Raw genomic sequence first — 20,669 nt, 5'->3', positions numbered from 1 at the left:
TCTCTCTCTCTCTCTCTCTCTCTCTCTCTCTCTCTCTCTCTCTCTCTGTTTCTGACTAAATGAGATAATCATTGATTCACTGTCAACTTTAATTTAATCCAAGAGAAGTATTTGATTAGAGAAGGCAAATTACTGAATGTCCATGAGGAAGATGGAGGGATAAGTCCATCAGTACCAGCAATGAGCCTTCTCAATACACTTGATCTAAGAGCAACGGCAGTGAGGCCTTTATGTCATGTGACAACTCCCCAGTGTGAGCAACAGGACCTGGGACATAGGTAAATGCTCAGTAAATATTGTTAAAATTAAATTGATTGAATGGATGCAGACATTACCCCTTTCCTGCTGCACAGTATTATGTGAAATGCAAATACATTTGACAACGTTCCTAGGTATATAGGTGGCCAAATGGCAACAAACAAATTAATGTCAACAAGAAAAACTTTCTGTGCCAAAGGCACTTAAATTGCTACACAACTCAGATTTCTGATAAGAGCAGAATACAAAGCCAACAGTTGGGACTGTAAGCTCAATCTAGGCCAAAAAAAAAGAAAAAAATCAGGATATATTAGCTTATGCAAAGAGCTAAAGGTTGGCCCCAGTCCTGTAATTGGTGTACAGGAAACAGGGCCTGTCTCTTTGCAGCAGCATCTCTTCTGCCTTTCTCCTAGCCTCTCTTCAAAAGCCTTGGCGTGGTTCTTAGGGAAGTTGAAAAGGAACAAAAGGTATGTTCCTGAAGTTCTGATAATCTGGCTCAGTTTTCCAAGTTCATCATTTTCATTTCTCCAATGAAGCCAGCACAGTAAATGCTCACAGCATGATGATAATGAGGGTGTCTGATTACAGACGGTCTGGACGGGCAAATACACACACCCACTCTGCAACACCTAAATATAGGTGTTGAGCAATACAGCATTCAGCCACCGAGTTCTACATGTCAGCTTCTAGTCCTGGTCCCATAATCTTTCTCATCTATCACAGTTAGTCTTCAATGTCAATTTCACTAGATTTAGAATGACCTAGGCAACACACCTCTGAATAAGTCTGTGATAATAATTCTGGGGAGTTCGATGAGAGAAGACTCACCCTGAATAGGAGCTGGATACCACCATGTCCGTTTTCCTGCTTCTTTACTATGGACATGAAGAATTTCAACCATCTCATGCCCCAGCCACCATGCCTTTTCTGCCATTAAGAACTGCAGTCCCTCAAACCCTGAACCAAAATAACCCATTCAAATCCATAGCAGTTTGAATGAAAATGGCCTTCATTGACTCATCTATTTGAAATTGGTGGAACTGTTTGGGCGGGATTAGAAGGTTTGTCTTTGTTGGAGGAGGTGTGTCTCTGGGTGTGGGCTCTCAGCTACTGCTCCAGCACCATGCCTGCCTGCCTGTCACCATGCTTCCCACCATGATGGTCATGAACTCATGCTCTGAAACTGGTAGCAAGCCCCTGACTAAATATTTTCTTTTCTAAGTTGTTTTGGTCATAGTGCTTTGTCACAGCAGCTTAAAAGAAATTTAAAACACCCACTTAAGGGTTTTTTGTGGAATATCTTGTCACAGAAATGAGAAACATAACTAAGAGATCCTTCATTCAACCTGAGCAAATAAGTATACATGTCAAACTTCCAGTGAGCCTTACAGCTGCTTCTCACCATAAACCCAGCATAAATGTGACATTTCATGGACAGCCAAGTCTGTATCTTCTCAAGGATCACCAATGATTTTTTTGTTTTGTTTTGGTTTTGTTTGTTTTTTGTTTTTGTTTTTTATAAACAGGGTTGGATTATCTGCAGATAGAAATGACACTGGTCTTTAGCACAGCTTTTGAAAGCCAGCAGAGATTGTCACTGGACTGACGTGAGAACTTTGACCATGATCACAGTACAAAATGAGCCCACAACAAGCAGGTCATTCTCCTGATGATCTCTCTCCCACATCTTTCTGTTACAGCTAAGGTAAATACTTGGCTTCATTTGCTCAAATCGAAGACCCTAGTTCCACAATCAAAGTTAGAAATGTTTATTTCCAAAACCTGGCTCAAGTGTGGGCTCCTGTCTGTCAGCTTAGGGAACTCCCAGCCCAAGGAGATGCAAGACCAGCACCCAGGTCCACGGTGTGAGCAGTCCTTTTGACTTTCTCCATGGGCACCACAAGAGGCGCACACATGTCACGGACGTTGTGTTGACCACCCTCCTGAGGCTCTCAGAACTGCCTGAGGGGAGAGTGTTCCTAAGTCACCCTGTTCTTTAACTGGGACTCGCATCATCACATCTACTATGGGTCTTTCACTCATAATCACTCCTGGCTATAGCGATAGCATGGAGTGTAGAAAGATGACATTTACATGTTTTGTCCCTTCCACATTAGCAATCTGTTTGGCTCACCAAATGAGCAGCAGGCGCCTTGCTCAGTGTGTAACTTTTTAGCACAGTAATAGCAGCTCCTGCTGAGCCGAGTGGGAGAGGAAAAAAACACAATTCTCATTTTTATGTGCACTTTAGCATACTGACCTCCTTTATCCTGTTGATGTGCCCATTAATAAAACATTTTTTAATGACCTGAAAGGCTTTTTATGAACTAGAGTGTGGGCCTGGCTGCCAAGCAGCTGTGTATTTGAAAGAACGGGAGCCGGTATCAAAGCTGGCTGTGATTAAGTCTGGCCTTGAAACTCCCTGTGTCCACAATGGTTGCTCATGTTTTTGACTGGCTGTAAATGAAAAAAAAGATTCGTACAATGGAGGAGTCTCAAAAGATGGAAATAAGGATGCTTGTGACACAAGGGGGGATTCATGGGTTGCAGAACTGACTAGGTAGCAGAACACGTACCAAGCAAGCAAGAGGCCCTGAATGCATTCCCAAGACCACAGAAAATGAAATGTGCAATTTGGTTTCATTTAACTATCTGAATTAAGATTTTTCTTTTCTATAAGCCCCTTTCAATTTCAGAATAATTATGGCAAGAAAATAATATAACTGCTATTTAAACCTACAAGATGATAATGGGTGGTTTTTGAAAGCAAAGAGTATCTTAGCTGTTCCTTGGTTTCTTCTTACACAATACCTAACAACCGAAAATACGTACCGAACCTAACTCTTCAAACTTCAGCAAAATATAACAGAAGCCATTTAATTAAGTAGAAATGTTCAATTCTTTCTAGGAAGTTAAGAGCGAAGTCATTAACAATGAGTGAGTGAAAAATGGAGGAGATAGAAACTCATTCGTTCGGTGTAGATACGTACAGGACACTCAGAGATGCTCTGGGCTTCAAAGACAAGAAGACATGCACAGCTAACTTTTGACTAAGCACAGAAATTGGAGTTAGAAAAATAGCTAATGTGTGTCAGGTACATGGCCTTCTGTCCTGAAGAGAACTCTTATCTCAGACATTAGAACCTAACAGAATTTCTACTCCATCATACACTTCCACTCCTATGTTAATCTGTCTTATTCTTAAATATAAACATTTCTTAAATAGAATTCCAAGTATTTGAACCGAGCACCAATTCCGAACCTTCACAGTGCATGGTATAAACCAGAAAATGAATGCTTAATGTAAGGAAAAGTTGAGTCTATTAAACTCCTAACTTGAGGAGAAGACAGCTAAGGAACTTCAAAGCTACTTTGTAGATTTTCTCAATTGTGACAGAGGAGGACAGGTTGGCCAAGAACCAAGCTTTTCTGCCAGAACATTCCTGATCAGCCCAGATTGTGATGTTACAATCCTTGAGACTGAGCTTATCCAGGCAAAAGAGCTGCTGACTGGAGTGGAAGATGATGTAACTAGAGAGGAAGACTGATACAGGTTCCCCAAACTCACTCATCTGTGTAATGTTTAATCATCAGAAGGTTATACTACAGAACTCCATTAGAGTCAGAGCATGTAACCTTGCACCTTTGGAAACATGGGTGTGTGTAACTGATCACTTCCAGGCATCAGATAAGCTTGATATGCTCCAGGCTTCTTCATTTTGGCTCTAGAAATGAGAACAGCAGGGAACCAACAGAGCTTCCAGAGATAGGCATAATCCTCCTTGGGAAGAAGAAGGATCAATCACATAACCAGACAGGGTTAGAAGCGAAGACGTTAATAGAAGGGTTCATCAGAGTGACCCGGGTATCTCTTGCTGGTTGCCATTCACCTACTCGACTGATTCTTGGACATCTACTCTGTCTTCTCCAAGCCAGTAAGGGTCCCCTGCTGTGAGGCTCTGGAAGAGGAAGGCAGAGTTTGGGGCATCCCAGGCAGGAGGCTTCTTGGAGAGGCTAGGAAAGGGCCTAAAATGAACAGTTGATACCATAACATTTCACTCTTAAAGGATAAATTCAGAGTGCTCCAGAATAATTTAATTTGTTTCTCTACTTATAATAAACATTTTCATTTCAAGAGGGAGCTTTAGTCTTGTTTAGATAAAATCACATAGGGAACATGGTGTGAATTCTTTTAGAGTAACACTAGAAACATCAATTTGCTCACAAGGATGTACAGTTTTAGGTACAGTTTTTAAAGCATGTTCAATTTTTAAGGTAAATTTAACTTTTAAAAGAGATATCTATTTTTAAATATAGAGTGAATTATTGTACCGGATTGGAAACTCATTAACTACCCAAAGGTCTTTTCATGAGCTCCTCAATTCTGTCCACCTGAGGATTTTAAGACTTGGCTCAGCAGAAATGCAAGCTATAAAATTCAATGATTCCTGGATAATCTATCAAATTGAGTTAGCAAAAATTACAAAATGATAATGGGGAACAGACAGTGCTAGTAAGGATACAGTCTATCAGACCTTCCTTCACTGCTGTCAGGGGTATAAACAGATACTACTTTTGACAGAATCATTGAGCAACATGCTTCCAAAATATCTAATACGGTTATATCCCTTGACCCCATTCCACATCAATGAATTTTTTTATGTGAAATAAATTAGAAAATTGACAGTTTTCTATATAAAGCCAGCTTTTAAAACACTGTTTATGATGGTAAAATTCTGGAACCAAATTAGATCTCCAGTGAAGAGAAGTCTAATAAACTGCAGTGAAATAACAGAAAGATATACTTATATGCTGCTATTAAAATTATGTTTATGGAAACAATTCGTAATAACATTAGGAAATGTTCACGGCATAATCCTAAGCGTAAAAAGCAGAGCATAAAATTGCTTATGCACTATAATTGGAATAATTTTAAAAGATACCCCATGTAAAAGGAAAAGGAGAAAATACATAGAAATGTTGACTGCATTTGTTCCTGAGAAATGGCCTAATAGGTAGTCATGCCCTTTATAGCTTTGTACACTTTGCTAATTTCCTCTATGGAATAAGTACTACTTTTATAAAGGGGGTAGTATTGTCTAAAAAGGATATATCAAATTGCATTACAAAGACTGATTGTGTGAATAATGAAGACTTTAAAAAAACGACAACCGAGTTAAGGTTTAAAAGCATAAATCTTCTCATCAACTGAGAAAACATTTATATTTTTGAAAGCCTTAGATTATCAAAGACTTAACTCATCAGACCAAAACCTAACGTGTATGTCCATCTTCTCTGCCAACAATTAAGAGTTCTTTTCTCTTGGCAGTTTACATGTCGCCACTTCGCTGTTCAGCACACACTTTAAAAGTACTCACTGCACTGAACAGGGCGATGGCAACTCTCTGCTTAGTACAGATGACTATGATAAAGTTGCACAGGCCTTATGCTTCCTGTTCCTTAGGCTTTATGCACAATGAGAGTCAAGTGGATAACATATGTCTTGGCGAGCACACACCTCATCACACTAGACTTTTGAAGGAGTGTCTTCCAATTTCCTTTTCATTAAATATATCTTGGTTTTTAAAATAATTTGGTGCTGTGCCCATGTCAAACAACACACGGGAAAGTTAAGAAGCTGTGTCATCTACATTTTTTGTATGTGCATAAATATGTGTCTATGTTTGCATGTGTTCCTGTATATATATGTGAGTGTATGAGAGCATGTGCATGGAGGCCATTGGTTGACATAGGTAGCTGCCTTGATTCCTCTCTATTTGTTTTGAGACAGTGTCCCTTACTGAACCTAGGGTTAGATAAGTGTTTCTCAATTTTCCTAATGGTACAGCCATTTATTATGGTCCCTCATGTTGTGGTGCCCATAGCATTGTTTTCATTGCTACTTCATAACTGTAATTTTGCTTCTGTTATGAACTGTAGTGTATCTGTTTTCCAATGGTCTAAAGTGAATAAAATGGGTGAGACCCAAAGGTTGAGAAATGCTGAGCAACACGATTTGGGTAAAATGAGTACCCAGTGATCTCCAGGCATCTTCCTATCTCCACCACCTCAGTGTTGGAATTATGGGTATAGGCTTCATCCCTGGCTCGTTTAGGGCTCTGGAGAGCCAAACTCAGGGTCTTGCACTTGAACATTAAGCATTTCACCAGCAAGTCCACCTCTCCAACCCCTAATTTATATTCAACAGAAAGTATTTAAGGATTTCCACATATTGGGAATGATGCTAGGCTCAGAGCGTACCTCTGAACAATAATACAGCACTGGTCTTCGACCATGTGGGAATAAAGTCTGGTGAGAGGACTCTGAGTGTAAAGATATACAGAATCATGACAGACTCCAGACTGTTCCACACATCTGTTGTAGACAGACACCTATTACAATTAGAACAAAACCATTCAGTCCTTTCCATCCTTGCAACCAAATTATTGGAGATGTACTTAGAATAAAAGACTATACCGTTCCAAAGGATACACTTAAGTCTTCAGGCAGCAAGCTGCTATTCCATCCTGTATGAAAAGTGATTTCCCTGCTAAAATCTCATCTATGTTGTAAGGTTTATAATAGTGACCTTACACTGAGTTTTGTTTTTGAAAATTTGCATGATCTATCTCTACATTCTTTGCACTGTGTGTGCAGAGATCCCCTTTCTCCAGGTGATATAAAAATCTGAATATTAAATGATTCTAAGAACGGGAACTGTTTTAATTGCCTGTGTGATGTATAAACATGAGAGTTCTCCTCAAGGCACAGCAGCTCACAGCATCCGTCCTGTGGGTCAGCTCTCCTCTCCCTGTCACCAGTGCTTCTTCCACGCTAAGCTCAGGGCTCTCTCCTCAGAGCTCATCACAGGAAACAAAGTAGACAAGAAACTGGTTTGAGCCCCGAAGAGCCAGCCTGATGCTATAAATCAATGAAGACAAGCCCTTGGCTTCTGAGGAAGTTCAATCTAAGATGCTATTTAGGAACATTTGTTTCATTCCTTAAAGGAAACATTGTAGGCCAAGATCAGTCCTGCTATCCAAGATTCTTTGTGGAAAGGACCATGAAATGAGCACTTCTTGAATTTGGTTTCAAGAAAAAAAAATCTTCCTTCTATACAATGTGTTACTCTTATAAGCTTCTCGTATTGAGAGAGGAGAACCAGGAAATTCTAATTTCCTCCTGGCTGCTAACGAGCACAGTCTTTTCCCTTCACAGTGACTGTAACTGCACATTTCCTGAGCTAGTTTCCTTTTCTTTCTCAAGAGATGCTTCATTTGCATGTGAGCATCAGCCTGCACCACCTAGTTTACAATTCTGTATGAGGAGCTGCCTTGTATCTTCCTTAGAGAAGGGCAAGGTAGACACAAGTTATTCATTTCCCACACATGCATCAACGCTAACTCAACTTCAACTCCTGGCTATTTCTCGGCTATGCTGTGGAAATCTCCTTCTTCTAAGTCCTTATTCACACACCGCTTTCAATGAATATGGCAAAAACTCCCTGTTTTTAAATGCATGTCTTGGCCAGTTTAAAATGCCACAATTTGAAGAGTTTTCTTCCAGTGTTTACACCTTTCATGTGTAGTAACTGGTGTTATTTCTAAAACGTGTGTGGCATGAAAGAGCCATGATTTATACTGAATTTCTGTCTTTAAATCTACCAGCATCCTTTAAAGAAGGCTTCGAAACTGGTCCAGGTGGGATGCTTCCAAACTCTGACAATTCAATTATGAAAATCCAAGACAGCAGCCAAGCTCTGGACGGAAAGGCAAGGGGCTTCACAAAGACATATCACTATTAAAGGTAGGTACGGAATCCAAGGGAAGGCCTAGCACTCCAGAAATCAGAGACAAGAAAGCAAGTACGAAGTGAGAAGCCAACAGAGACTGCTGCTGGGCAACTCCAGACAATGGAGACTCTGGATGGAAGCTTACAGGGCTTCGGTGTTTAAATACATGATTTTTTACTGGGGAGCTGACGTTAACCTCCCTTCAGGTCTCCTGGGCTGAATCAGCCTCTACCTCCTCTTCTGGCATATGTCCCATGAATATCTGATCATTTCAACAAATGAGCAGCATAAATTCAAAACAAAAGCAAGCAGGACTGATTTTAACATTCGAGGTGGTTCCCATTCCTTGACCACTGGATCAATCAGCACCTTCACATGACATAGGGTGAGTTTGGGGTGGTATGGCAGTAGGGGTGAGCATTTATCTATGGGAGAGTTAGCTCTTCAGAGATGACCTTCAAAAGCAACCAATACTCAGAGCAGTACCACTCTGCTGTATACTCAATACAAACAGGAACTCTGTAGCTCACCCAGTTTCTGTTTCTAGCCGGGTGATACACAGCTCAAGGGAGGGTTTGGGATGGAGCCTGGGCATTCCTGTATTAAACAAAAGCTCTACTTAAAGGCTGCCCTGAGCGAAGTGTAAATGCTAGAGGGTGTCTAGCGCTTTAGTCTAAGGTTTCAAGTTCAGTCATCCTTCCGTGTTAAGAGCTGTTATTTCTGACCTGCTGTCCTCACTGACCCCATCCCCCTTCACCTTCCATGACCACAAACCTCACTATGAAGACATAAGAAAGTTCAAAGCCTGCTGCTGCTCAGAAACCTTCTCTGTGTTTTCCTTGAGCATTTAACTTGTTTTCTTTATTTCTGAGAAAATACTTCCAGCCCAGCCTTTGACATATGCTTAAGTACGAAAACAAAATGTTTGTGGAGTAAATGGAATTAATTTATCTGAGTTCTATTTATTAGCCATTGTTAGAAGAAAAAAAAGGGGGGAGCCAAAGTACTCACCAATAACTAATGAAAGCAAGTCTAATCCAGAAAGTGATGACTTCTAATTTTTTAATTGAAAATAAATAAAGCAATCCACAATAACAGAAGCAATTAACTGTGCATATATGGAAAGAACCCCCCCCCACAATGTAGCTAATTTTCCTATTTGATTAAACTCTGTCGAAGCTGCTTTAAATCCTCAAACAGAATTGTGATGCCAATGTGCATTCTCTCTGCAGATGCTCCTTGCAGAACTGACCTGGCAGGGATGGGAACAATACTTCAGGATTAAGTCAGCAGCCTAGCAGAGGCACTTCCCACCGCTGGCAGAGACCCAGGCCTCCACTCATACCACCTTTCCAGGCCCTGCCCTGGCTGCCGACCTCCTCTGCTGTGCGCCTAGCTTGCTCGCTCTCTCCATAAACATTTTTACCTCCTTGCTGTTTCTGACCCTGAGCTTCCAGCAGTATTATTATAGATATGTTAAGGTAAGAAGATTTTAATTTCCATTTTTTATTTGTTGTCAGGGGACAGCAGATTATGCAGTAAAGTAATCCCACAGTGAGGATGTCTTCATATAAAATAGTCCCCACTTTCACAAGTATTTTCTTTCAAAATAATAATAGATGTAGGCACCACTACGAGGACTTGGGTACCAGAGAACAACCATTCAAGACGGAGACAGGACAGAGCAGTACTTTATAAAGATAACGGTCATTCCCTTCTGGGGAGATGCTCTTTGAAAGTCCTTGGTCATCAGTGCACCATGTTAAAATGTGTTTTTACATGGCTCCTCTCTTTGAGTTATGCAAGGATATATAAATAAAAACTGCTGACTTTTGAGGGACGGGGGAGGTGAGGTCTTTGCAATACTGTTGAGTACATCAAGGGCATTGTCAGTTTAACAGCAGAGATAACCTCCCCTTAAGGCAACCTGAGACATAATGGACCTTTGTGTGGTTTCAACACTAATAATACAGAAGCAGAGAGCAGAACAGAAAAATTAGACATGTGTCGTTCCCTTATCGCTCAGTATACAACTGGAAGTCCAGGGCCACTTCGATAAGTCTGGAGTCCTTAAGCATGGTGATTTACTGAATGCCACAACATCATTCTAGTCTACGGGGAGCAACTAAGTACCTACGTGGCTTGTCCTTAAAGTGATTTTGATAAGATTCCAGGCTGTAACCAGCTGCTTATGACAAAGACACTAACACTAAAGAGGGCAACTGCTGATGGTTCTCCAAGACACAGAGGAAATCAGAGAAAGACCAGTGTTTCCAATAACAAGGAGAAAACCAAGGCTGGGACTGTCTAGCTAGTGAAACCTAGCAATAGGTGGTAAAACCAGTAAGAATTTATCAGGAAGGTCAGGAAGGTGAGTCGGAGTAGACTTGTCTATCCCACATGCAAAGACGTGCACGCTGGTCTGTTATCAGAAGACAGGAAAGCTGCAAGCCACAGGGCACTTGGCAACGACACACTCCCGTCTTAAAGCCCCACCAGGTGACAATCCAAAGGGGCCTACTGTCAAACCAAAGCAGCTGTTCTACAGTCTCCTTTCAAGTTATTACATTGATAGATCATTTACTCCTTCTGGTAAATATGCAAAACAAGGTTACCAAAGAATTGATCTGCCTACAGGGGAAAGTAAAACAGAAAGGCCATCCATACCAAGGACACCCTCACAGGCTGTAGGATGCATGAAAAGGCATTACATCAAAAAAAAACACCAAAAAACAAAAACAAAAAAACAAACAAAAAACCCAACTATCTGTTGAGCCCTCCACATCTGAGAGGCTAAGGGCCAAAACACTTCAAAGTCTCAAACTTCTCCAACACTCGTGTGACATCATGAGCCGAAAACTGCACACCTGTCATCGTTTGATGGGTTTGACTCAAGACATAGGCGCAGCAAGAAACACTGTATAAAATTACCTGCAGGCTGTGCACATACACATCTCTGAAGCCTAAGTGAACTTTGCGTTCAGACCCGGGGCCAGCTCCTGAGATAGCTCATGCTGTATCTACACACTTACATGTAGATGTATGCATGAATACGTCAAAATCTAAAAATCAGTTCTGAAATCCAAAATGCTTCTGGTCTGAAGCATTTCAGATAAGGGCTACCCAGTGTGTACTCATCTGTAGAGTAAACTGCGACCGACAAAAATATTTTAAATAAAAGAGTTTTGATCACTTTGAAATTAGAATAGTAAATATAATGTAGTCAGTCCCAAAACTGTGCTGTCTGCACGCAGAGAATTTCCTTCCTTTTGATTGGCAGGGCGCGGCTGGAAGGCTTACAGCAGAGCACCTGACACCCACTCCCTAAAGCAGGATCCCCAAGGGGCCTCCATATCTACCCACTCCATTTTCATATGGCTCTTTTCTTCTGAGTTGTGCAGGGATGTGTACATAAAAGCAGCTGGCTTTTGAGGGGCAGGGGAAAGGTCCTTGTTTCAAGCCCTTCACAGCACAGCAGAGACCTTAGCTGACTCCTCCTGGTCACACTGACACGCACTACACTACGATACTATGCTCAGTTGCACTGCCTGAATATCCACAATACATTCCTTTGTCTAAGTTATTTGGTATTTCTTGTGTTTATGTCTCTACATTATTAAACAGAAGTCTAATCTGTTTGTTAAAGGCCAAACTTTATGTCTCATAACACTGCCCACAGCAATTAAAGGTGCCCCCAGACAGTGACTCTAGCTACTGAGGTGCTTGCAAGGAGGGAACACAGGCATTTCACAATTCCTTACTCCTTGAGCAAGTAACCATCAACACTGGCAAGGTGCACAGGAGGGGTGGCTTTGGAGTATGCCTGTACATGCACACTTGTGTATGTGTGGCGACATGGTGTGGCGAAAGATTAAAGTGGAAACTAACTGCACTCTAGCCCTCTGACCCTTACTGTCTTCCAAAGGACTGTCTCTGACCACCTCAGCTGAAGGGAAGAAGCTCACTACCCTAGAACTCTTCAGACAGCCCCACCCAAGTCTCTATAGAAGAGACAACCTGGGGTGTAACCGTCTCAGGGGACAGTGCTCACGATGCTAAAAGGGGAAGGAAGCTCCAACAGGACCCTTTACAAGTAGGACTAACAAAAGTTAAAATTTTCATTTTTACCCCTCGAAGTACAGACTGAAAAAGAACAAATGTGGGATTATTAAGTATGTTTTAGTACCAATGTTTACAGTTTCCTATTTTCTTTCTGATCTTTACTCAGGGAAAGGAGAGACGAGAGGAATAGAATACAAACCAAAAACCAGTTCTTCTTGGCTTACTCGGACATTGCTAAAAATACTGCAAGTGAAGCACAACACTTCCCTGCCACGGAGCAGTGAGGCTAATGCAGTCAAAGGCCAGTCTGGCTCAGATCTCAAGTGTGATTTACAATGTGATAGTTTAAAGTGGTACAGCCCATGCTGTGGTAATAAACATTCATTTCAAGCCTTTTAGGGGACTAATATTTCATCTGAACACTCTCAGAGAAAGACGTTTTCTTTCAGAGGAGGGAGCGAAGCCCTGTAATGGAATCATAAAGAGAGAGAGGCAAGGAGGCTGGGAACACCAGCTGCCCTCTCACCAGGCTGACCTTCCATCTACCCCTCTGCAAGGGGCTCTAGAGCTAGAGCCAGCTCTCAGCAAACAGAGTCTGACTCCTGAGTCTCCAGGAATCACACAAACAGCTGGTCCACGGTCCTGCGCATAGGGGCAGAGAAGCCACCTCCAAGGTCCCAACGCAGGATGCTCTGACTCACCAATGACCATCAGAGAGGAACCTTATGAGAGGCCCATGTGTTGGGGAGAAAGGTCCATTTTTCACCCAGGGCAGGTGCCTTCATGGACTTTTTACAAAAGAGACATATATTTGCAAAGAAAATCAAGGCATAAGATTTTGAAAAGGGTTCCCACAAGTATTTTGTGAGCAGGTGTGCCAGACAATATCTCTGATACACAAATTTCTTGATACTTCTATCGAAACTCCTATTTTCCTTTTGAAATTATTCTACTACTTGGCTCACTGGAGACTCACTGATTGCCAAGAGCCAAGAGTTGTTTAATCTTCTTAAACAACCACAAAAGTTTTGATGGAGTGCTGATGCTGAGACTGGTCTGACCGTGTATCTCTATAGTGCTAGCTGCTGAACTCTTCAGACATAATCTCTGCTTACTCTATGTATCTGATTAAAAAAATTATTAAAAAATCTATCAAGAGACAGATATTTTTATCTCGCCATGGTTCCTTAACACCATCACATTCCCACCTCCTCAGTTTGCATATCATCATCATCACTTCTGCGGAACCTGGATCAAGAAACTTGCACTCCTAGGTCACCTGTAGACCCTGGCACTGTCCAGGGAATGGGTACATGAAATCTGCTGGAAAACACTACGTCAAAGGCCGTGCCATCCAATCACTGTCTCTTGCTTTGTTCTTTCTGTTGTTTTCCTATGGACTCTCGGCCTTCTGCCGTTAGACATCTGCCTCGTTTCCTAGCTTTCCCATCACCTGACCACCAGCCACAAACACCCAGACATGACACCGAATGTAGATTCTGCTGTCTTCCTTGCCCCATCTCTGGAATTCCATGGGTTATTTCTTGAGTAAAGTTACCAAGTGATTAGACTTACAGCTTCCTTTACCCATGCAGCCTCCTCAGTAGAATCCCACCGACTTAAGTCAACTCCAACTTTTATGGTCATCTCAATGTCCTAATGCAACAAGCTGCTGTCAAGACAGGGCTCTTCACTACTTACAAATGCAACAACTAGCCTTATCCTGCTGACATTGCTCACTGTCATGGTTTGTATATGCTTGGCCCAGGGAGTGGAACTATTAGGCGTGGCCTTGTTGGGAGTAGGTGTGTCACTGTGGGTGTGGGTTTTAAGACCATCATCCTAGCTGCCTGAAAGTCTGTATTCTGCTAGCAGTCATCAGATGAAGATGGAGAACTCTCAGCTCCTCCTATACCATGCCTACCTAGATGCTGCCATGTTCCTACCTTGATGATACTAGACTGAAACTCAGCCTGTAAGCCAGCAGCAATTAAACGTTGTCCTTTATATGACTTGCCTTAGTCATGGTGTCTGTTCACCCCTAACTAAGACACTGATCATGTATCTTTTTAACTATTAGGCCTTAGCCCAGACATTCTTTGACATTGTCCAATGATGCTCAACAGAAAACAATGTGAAATAAGTTCAACAGAAGACAGGCTCTGTAGGACAGTAAGCTGAAAAACAACCTTCTTCTACATTAAGCATTTCCTTCCCAGCTTCCTCCCAATAACAACTGGAGTACATTTCTAATGTTTCAGTGTTACCAATGAAGTTGACTTTTTAAGTTTACAAATTGCCTGACAATTGTCTTACCAGATCTTTTCCAAAAATTTTATTATTTTCCATTTACTACAGAATGAAATTCAAACACCTCAGCATAAGGTTTTTAACAGTCTTTGCCAATGTATTTGTATATGTATGGGGGGGTGGCTTTATCTCTCATTCTTAGCTATGCTAAGTAATTTTTAAATGAGGATCCTTCGGGATCAGGTAACACAAACTGGAATTTTTGACTCAGATAAGAATTTGGAGTATGACTCCAGTTAAATCAAGTTTTGGTGTTTTGAGGTTTTTGTTCACTTGGTTTTGCAGTTGTAATTCAGAATAACTTTAATATTTATTCTACACCATTAGAAGTACAGAAAAGGCAGGCAGGCATTCGGAACACTCATTGTCTTATATGGAGTTAGGTAGCAAACAATTCTATCCATAATAGTGATCATTTCATCTCTGAATGAAAACTTGGGATTCCTTGACTGTACCCTATTTCTCACCCTGAGTCTATGTTCATAGTTTTCCTTGAGAAATAATCTGCCATTTGGAGGGAAATGGTTATTTGTAATTATGAAAGATTTAATGTACTCTACAAATATACCAACAAATAACTGGATGCTAGATTCTAAAGGAGAAAAATATGTGGGCTTGAGCCTTTCCCTTGGAGATGCTGATAGAAAACACACTTCCACAAATTACCATGTATCATCTTACCCTTAGAGGACAGGAGGGAGGTAATGGTAAGTTCTCTAGCATTGTTTCTAATATATTTGGTGATGGAAATTTCCCTACAATTGTTCCTGGTACATTACAAAGACATATAATTAAGAATCATACACATGTCCACTTTCTTTGTAGCATGTGACATGCTAAAAAAAGCTGGGTACCCCTCAATTGTTTCATAATAACAACACAAAATCAGGAAATTTCACTGCCTGTCTTCAAGTGAGTTAGGGGTATTAGATATCAGGCTCAGAAACTGCAAGAGATGTGAGGCAGATTAGGGACACACACACGTGTGTGTGTGTGTGTGTGTGTGTGTGTGTGTGTGTGTATGTATGTATGTATGTATAACAAATCAGAAAAAAAGTTGGACACCTTTAACTGAGGAGAAACACTTAGATTCTTTCTCATCACAGAGTTACAGACCTATACATATCCAGGGCTGAAGCTCAAAAACTCATGTGCATCACCCCATGCAGAAGATGGGATTAGAGAACTTTTGATTGAAGTTACTCTGGACGGCTTATTTGAACCACAAGGGACCTTGACAATACTGACTTCCTCATTGTGGTCAGAAGAGGACGTAACAGGTACAGAGAGGCATCCAGCTGCTGCCTTAAGACTGGAGAACACAAAAAGCATCTAGAAGTTGGGGACGATGAAGAAAGAAAGTATCCACACAGACCTCTCTATACACAGTGACCTTCTGACCCACACATCTGAAAGAGAACCAGTCTGTGCTGCTTAGGTTCCAAGGCTTGCAGTAACCTGTAATGTCAGCAATGGCAGATGAATGCCAAAACCACCCAAAGTTCACTGGTCAGCAGAGACTTCCCACACAAAACCAGTTAACTATGAATTTCACCAAGAAGGACAAAGTATTCTAGTGAACCGAGGATTGCAAAATGAAGTGGAAATTATACTCCAAGAAGTCTGCTTCCGCTGGGAAAGAAAAGTTAATACACAGAAAACCCCCAAATGAAATATGCTTGTTACAATTCCAAGACCCAATATTTGAAGGAGAAACCTTACCCCTCATTATCTCCAGGGATATGGTAGATGAGAACAGAAATAACTTTGCAAACAGTCTCTGGAATTATTCAGCTCCGATCAAGGGGACAGGTCCTAAGAGTCAACCGCCCCTGGTAAAACTGGGGGGAATTTTTAGACTGTTAAAAGAGTGGAAGGTTACCTTACCACCAGCTAGAAGGGTGGAATATAAAATAGGAGAAGGGAGAGAGACTCTGCAAGAGCAGCAGAAAGGAGAAAAAAATATGTATGAAGGCATTTGTTAAAATTTCAGGATGTTGTCAGTCAAAGTATCAGGTGATTAATACTGACTTAAATGTCACCCGAACTTCTGAAGGTGTCTCCTACTTTTAAGATGTGGTTTTGCATGGAAGGAAAGCAAAAGGCCCATAAGAGTAGAGCAGGATTTCATGGAAGATGTGTAAGTCTCGAGATGTGACCCACCCCAGTTCGGCATAGGAGGCAACCTGCCAATCATGAGGTGGTTGGACTGACAGTGGAATCATGACAAGGGGAGAGGGGGAGGGGCGGCCTCTGCTCCATGCATCACAGTGATATTAGGGCTCTGTTCCTGGCACTGACTGCTCATGGAACACGGCACAGTGCATCCCACTTTTCCAAGGTGAGATGAGAGGTCCCTTGAAAAGACCCTGGAAACTATAAAGGTGCATGAAGGATTCTATTTTTTAGCTACTTAAAGGCTGAATAAGAAGTACAGTGAGTGCATTAGAAGAACATAGCTTCAGTGTTTTTTGCAATGAGAAAAAAGGGGTTGAGGGCTATAGTTTTCCTAGGTGTCTTAGTGACAAATTCTATTGCTATGAAGAGATACCATGACTATGGCAATTCTTATAGTTCACTGGGGCTAGCTTACAGGTTCAGAAGTTTAGGCCATTAGCATCATGGTAAGAAGCATGGCAGAACACAGGCAGACATGGTACTGGAGAAGAAGGTGAGAGTTCTACATCTGGATCAGTAGGAAGTAGGGAGGGAGGAGGAGGGAAAGACAGACAGACAGACAGACAGACAGGCAGGCAGGCAGGCAGGCAGGCAGAGATAGACACCACCCCTGGGCTTGGCTTGAGCTTCTGAAACCCCAAAGCCCACCCTCACCCCCAGTGACACACTTCCTCCAATAAGGCCACACTTATTCCAACATGGCCACATGTCCTAATACTTTCAAATAGTGTCATTCCTTGTAAGCCTGTGGAGATAATTTCACTTAAAGAAATCAAAGTGCCACACTGGGGGAGCACACTATCACAGAAAAGTCTGGGAAAAGAAGCGTATTATGCTGGTTCTTTAAAGAGTAAGCATTGAGACTAGAGGCCCTGCGGTAGAAGAGGCACTAGATACTGGTGGCAAGACTAAGGGAGCAATCCCAATTGGGCATCCATACTAGACAAAGGATGCTCAGGAATGCACAAACGCAGTGGTTTCTCTGATATCTTCCCCATAGAAAAGGTCCTCAGAGTCTGCAGCACAGACTCCAGATTTATTTTAGATGCAAATATTTAAAAGAACAAAGGATAGAAATTATACCCACGTACCAACTTGACTGGAAATTTTAATGGCTAAAAAATCTAGTAACTGTGTTTTGTGCTGTGATATAAAATGCCAAAGTCCAGCTTGTCCATGTAAGGGACAGAGAGCATCACATGGTTCCTGTCCCTGGCACACTGCGCCTCCACAGGTGTTGATGGCTGCTGAGGGCATAAGGCTTGTTTGTGTAACAATGTACATAACTTCAAGTTCCTCCTTTGAGCAATGTCCTTCTGCCAAGGTTAATGACTCCATGTTAATCAAGCACGAGTCCAGGAGGCAAGGGTGTGGTTAAGGCCTCCGCAAAATGGTAAATGCTGAGACCTTCAAGACAGCCTATAAGGCTGTGGGGAAAACTTCTGAAAACATAAGTTCAAAAATATATAACTTCTCAGCTATGTGAAATATAAGAATGCAATACGACTTATATAAGGAGATTCACGGATCTAAAAGAACAGAGCCAGCTGAATTATGAGTCAGCTTGTCAGAAAGATACTAAGGAAGAAGAAGAAGAGATTAGGGAGTGGTGATCACAGGGCAAGATCCCAGCTAACTAAGTTTTGTTTTTTTATTTGTGCTTACAAAAGCAGGCAAATTCCTGAGTTTAAGGTCAGCCTGGGACAAAGGGAGTTTAGGTTCAGGCCCAGGCTTGATGGGAATGGCAATTTCAGGGTGGGGTCCCACCAAATTGGCTTATTATCTTTGCTTAACAAAACCAGACAGATCTCTGAATTGTTTTGCACCGTTTAAAAAAAAAAAGTGTGCTTACAGTCTCCTTCTAAGAATCAAGGGGCTAAAGGTCATGAGATGCTGATTCATGGAATAATCAAAAGGGAATCTGGGGTAATAACTGAATTAATATGTAAATAGAAGACTGGGCTTTTGACCTGTAACAGATGAGCTATCCAGAGAGTTTTTAGAATAGCAAGAGAAAGATGTCTCAGAACACAAAGAGAGAGTAGTCTGAAAGCCCACCCAGGATGTAATTTCAAGTGGTTTGCTTGCCACTCTAAAAATCCCTTCCTCAGAACCCCTCTCCAAGCCAACAGGCTGGTCCTTGGCAATTAAAACAGATGAATTGTCCATATAAGCAATCCTGTGAGTCATGGTGACATAAAAAGTCAGTAAAATGTGTCTTAAGAATCAGTTCTCTGTGTGAAATGGGGCGCTATATAAAATACTAAGAACGCAAGTCAATTTCCCATCTCTTTCAACTATCAAACCCTGCATGGCAGCTCCCAATATCCCAGGGTGCTCCAAGCAAATAGCCAAGGCAAGACTTGTTATACATGCCATTTAGAAATAACTCCCCAAAGCAAAACTTCAGGATGAGCCCTGATCTCTGTGTTCAGCTTCTGGTGAGCAAATCATGAGTAGGCATCATCCATGCCTGCAGTTTTTCAGTGCAGGCTGGTTAGTTAGATCCTGCTGCAGGACTCAGCCACACAATGAGGTCTGCTGCTGCAGGGATGTTGGCATCCTCCAATAACCCATGAGCCACAACCAGCTCTTCTTCGAGGGCCCCATGTGCTCTGATTTTTTACTCTGTTACATATCTATAAATTCCTCACAATCTAAGAACATTTTAGTAAGGTAAAACTTTAGGGCAGATGGGATTGTTTTTTCCTTAAGCATCACTTTGGCACAGAATATGCAATATGTAACACATAATGTATGTACACTGCTTGAATGTGTAAATGTTTGTGTGTGTGCTGGTGTGTGCTGCTATGTATGTGTGTGTGTGTGTGTGCATGTACACATACACTTGTGTCTGCATACATGTAGAGGTCAGTTGTCAACCTTCCGTATTGTTCCTCAAGAGTTTGGGTTTGTTTCTGTAATTGTTTTCCGTTTGTTTGTTGTTGAGACAGGGTTTGTCACTGCTCCCTAGGGCTTGCCAATTAGACTAGGATGACTGGCCATTGAGCTCCTGTCTTCCTTTTCCTAGAGCTGAGATTACACATTCAATACCACACTAAGGAATTCATGTGTGTGCTAGGGGTAAAATTCAGGTCCTCCTGATTATACAGCATGGGTTCTCCAAAACCCAAGAATTCTTCCAATGTCAAAAAATGCCCCCCTCCACCACTGTGCCAGGGATTGAGCCCAAGGGCCTCCTCGATGGCAGGCAAATGCACTGCAGCTCCATAGCATATATTTTTAGGTACTGTAAGTCTTGACTCATTCAATTAAAACATAAATCATCCAAAAGGAATGTGCAGATAATTCATCAATATAAAATGAATCCAAGACATATTACAAAACAGACTAGCCAAGACTTTGCTGTTTTACCAAAAAAAATGCATGTTAAATAGTATTTTTAAAAGGTAAACCCTGTACAAACATGTACTTAGAAGAATATTTCATTTTTATTATGAGGTGATAGTAGTATGAGTGATCTTTTTCCTCTTTTCAGGCGACTGCAGAATAAGGTCGAGGCTTCCTGCTTGCTAGCCAAGTTTGCCACAATTGAGCTACACTGCAGTCACTGGCTTCTTTTGTTGCCTCTTGCTCTATCTGTCTTAAACTGACCATATATGACTTGAAAATAAATAAATAGTAATAGCTTTTAAAAAACTCTATACATTGTTTATTTCCAATAATATTTAGAGTCAGTGTCTTCTGGCTTAAATATATATATTTTTTTAAGTTGGAGTGTTATAATTAGTCAATTTCAATCTTCTGTTTTGCTCCCTTTACCTTACCAAATCTTCCTTAACATAAACCATCCTTCATTTATCATGTTTACTAGAAGGTATAATTTGCATACACAGAATATGACACCCTATACTACCTTGTATTGTATATATTTACATGTCTCTTTGTATCACATCACCAAGACACTGGATTTGCATAAGACCCAGATGCTTGCCAACCTAGGCAAAGTAGCATCTGGTCTACAGAAAATCCACCTAAGAGCTCAGATCTTTCTTTTTCATTTGTTGCTTGCAAGTGTAGATTGAGAGGAAAAATGAAATCATGCAAG

The 20,669-nt window shown here is 41.4% G+C and overlaps 1 protein-coding gene and 1 long non-coding RNA gene across 3 annotated transcripts in view; one reads left to right on the top strand and one right to left on the bottom strand.

The window, feature by feature from the left end:
* The window catches only part of LOC114617379, a 16,619-nt gene extending 7,225 nt beyond the window's left edge, over positions 1-9,394 (top strand). The window contains exons 2-5 of one of the 2 annotated variants that reach the window (XR_003710784.1): positions 1,785-1,963; positions 7,926-8,064; positions 8,257-8,435; positions 9,283-9,394. This is a non-coding gene — a long non-coding RNA (uncharacterized LOC114617379). Of the gene's footprint in view, positions 1-1,704; positions 1,964-7,925; positions 8,065-8,256; positions 8,436-9,282 lie in introns of those variants that run through there. The other variant, XR_003710783.1, reaches the window with a different exon arrangement.
* The window catches only part of Stk39 (serine/threonine kinase 39), a 266,502-nt gene that overhangs the window by 75,873 nt on the left and 169,960 nt on the right, over positions 1-20,669 (bottom strand). The gene's annotated exons all lie outside the window — the stretch shown is intronic.

This window comes from Grammomys surdaster, unplaced genomic scaffold, assembly GCF_004785775.1.
Source record: "Grammomys surdaster isolate TR1022 unplaced genomic scaffold, NIH_TR_1.0 136, whole genome shotgun sequence".
Lineage (NCBI taxonomy): Eukaryota > Metazoa > Chordata > Mammalia > Rodentia > Muridae > Grammomys > Grammomys surdaster.
Note: the sequence above shows the minus strand (reverse complement) of the source record. Positions and strands in the feature narration are given on the sequence as shown.